This window comes from Capricornis sumatraensis, chromosome 4 (genome assembly GCF_032405125.1).
Source record: "Capricornis sumatraensis isolate serow.1 chromosome 4, serow.2, whole genome shotgun sequence".
NCBI lineage: Eukaryota > Metazoa > Chordata > Mammalia > Artiodactyla > Bovidae > Capricornis > Capricornis sumatraensis.
In genome coordinates this window covers 99,943,403-99,946,081 of record NC_091072.1, presented here as the reverse complement: position 1 = coordinate 99,946,081, position 2,679 = coordinate 99,943,403, and the positions used below count along the sequence as shown (strand labels likewise).

Below are 2,679 nucleotides of genomic sequence, written 5' to 3'. Positions count from 1 at the left end.
CCAACTGAAGCCACCTTTGGACCACCTTCTTCATGGGGTTTGTGGTCCTGGAGCCACCCTCCTTGTGCTGGCACCTTTTCACCAGGCTGTTGACTGTCACGTCAACGTGTGAGTGCCATGGACGTGGTTGTTGTTTAATCGCTAAGTTGTGTCTGTGTCCAGCTCTTTGCCATCTCCTGGGCTATAGCCCGCCAGGCTCCTCTGTCTGTGGGATTTCCCAGGCAAGAATACTGGAGTGGGTTGCCATTTCCTTCTCCAGGGGATCTTCCCAACTCAGGGATCGAACCCATATCTTCTGCTTTGGCAGATGGATTATTTACCACTGAGTCACCAGGAAGGCTTGAACACGGTTAGAAGGTGTCATTTTTGAATATGTGTTCAAGGGATTCCGCTCTCCCTGGCCTCTCCTACACCCCTCTCCCAACTCTGCTCCTGGTTGGAGCCCCACTGCATGCCGCATGCAGCCAATGCTATGGGCAGCCTGTGGGCAAAACTGGACCCTGCCTCTGAATTAAGAGCAAATCATGGAGAAAAATGTGTCTTGACAAAATGGGTTTTCACGGCAGAGAGAGATCAGGCTGGGAAGAACTTGGCATCGTTCCACCTTCAGTGAGGATGATGATTTAGGGATGATGATGGAGGATCAAAGTATTATCTTTAGGTTGTATTTATGGAGCAATTTACTGTCTACCTCCTTATTTTCAGGTAGAAACTTACTTCTAATGTTTGAGATGTTTTTAATTCGACAAAGTGAAATTAGAGATGATGAAAGCAGCTTGCACACACTTCTCAAACTGTGTTCATATCCATTATCTCTCGAGGGGCAGCCTGTTCCCTTCTCTGTTTTCTTTATAAGGATACTGAGAGACAGAGATTAGATAACTTGCCCAAGGATGCACAACTAATTACTGACTAGGTTTAGAATCAAGGCCCTCTTCCTTGGGCTTCCCAGGTGACACTAGTGGTAAAGACCCTGCTTGCGAATGCAAGACACCTGAGAGAAGCTGGTTTGATCCCTGGATCGGGAAGATCCCCTGGAGAAGGGCTTGGTAACCCACTCTAGTATTCTTGTCTGGAGAATCCCATGGACAGAGGAGCCTGGCAGGCTACAGTCCATGGCGTCGCCAAGAGTCAGACAACTGAATGACTTAGCACGCATGCTCGCCTACGTGGATGGTGCCTCCTCTGCGGTTCTTCTGCTTTTTGTCAGTTTGGAAACGGAACGGAAGCCTACAGCCGTGTAGGTGGGGTCAGCAGAGAGATGACTGAGAGCAGGTGAAGCTGCCCTCCTTAGCTCGGGGCTCCCTGAAGGTGTTCGTAGAGCTGCTGAAATGTAGGGTGGCAGAAGGAAAAGCCTCCCTTTTTTCAATTAACTGCAAGTCTCTCTTGAGGTCAGAGTGGATGGGTTTTGTTGTTGTTAAATCTGTTTAATGTATTTGGCTGTGCTGGGTCTTAATTGTGGCATGCAGGATCTTTAATTGCGGTGTGCAAACTCTTAGTTGTGGCATGTGGGATCTAGTTCCCTGACCAGGGATTGAACCTGGGTCCCCTGCATGGGGAGCACAGAATCTTAGCCACTGGACCACCAGGGAAGCCCTGAAGTCAGAGTGAATGTTGCTGACAGTACTTATTTATTGTGGTAAAGTATGCATTATATAAAAGTCACCATTTTTACCACTTTTAAGGGTACAGTTCAGTGGCTTTAAGTATATTTACATCATTGTGCAACCATTCCCACCATCCAGCTTCAAAACCTTTTTCGTCTTCTCAGGCTGAAACCTCATACCCACTGAAAAATAACTCCCCATTCTCCCCTCTCTCCAGCCCCTGGCAGCCACTATTCTACTTTGTGTCTCTAGGAATTTAACTACTCTAGGGACCTCATGTAAGTGGAATCATATAGTATTTGTCCTTTTGTGTCTGTTTTGTATTGACTTATTTTTTATTGGATCATCATTTTTAACTATAACAGGGATAGTAATTAGCAGTGCTCCGTGCCCATAAAGGGGTGAAAAAAAGAGAACAAGAGTGAGTGATTTGGGGTGGATTTCTCAACTGAGAGGGGTACCAGATGTAAGGGGGTGGTGGTGGAGGGTGGATAGGAAGAAAGTGTTACAAAAAAATGCTGTACTTTATCATTCTAGGGGATGGGTGCACCATTCCCCCCACCCCAGCCCCCAGAGGTAGATGCCTCTTTTTTTGAGGATTATGAACCCTGATGGAGAAGCCCCTCTGTCTGGTGAGAACAGAGTGACCCTCTGGGCAGGCTGGAGGCAAGACAAATTGTTGTGTGAGAGAAATCAGCAGGAACTTGGAGTTTGGATAGAAGGGTCTGGAGGAGAAGAAGTGAGAGGCTGGAGAAGATAGTGTAAGTTGGGACTTAGGAAACGAGAAATTTTTTGACCTGGGAGGATGGCTGACAAATTTTTAAGAGAGTGATGTCTGTTAGATTCGAATGTGTTTACTGTGATTCTCTATCTCCCTGCTGGTGGTGGTGGTGGTGGTGGTGCTGCTGCTGCTAAGTCGCTTCAGTTGTGTCCAACTCTGTGAGACCCCATAGACGGCAGCCCACCAGGCTCCCCCGTCCCTGGGATTCTCCAGGCAAGAACACTGGAGAGGGTTGCCATTTCCTTCTCCAATGCATGAAAGTGAAAAGTGAAAGTGAAGTCGCTCAGTCGT

General features: G+C 47.4%; 1 non-coding gene across 1 annotated transcript; it reads right to left on the bottom strand.

Annotated features, from left to right (window-relative positions):
- Positions 1 to 1,519: 1,519 nt before the first annotated feature.
- TRNAG-CCC (transfer RNA glycine (anticodon CCC)) lies at positions 1,520 to 1,592 on the bottom strand. The gene has a single exon. It is a non-coding gene; the product is annotated as a tRNA-Gly (tRNA).
- Between the last annotated feature and the right edge of the window lie 1,087 nt (positions 1,593 to 2,679).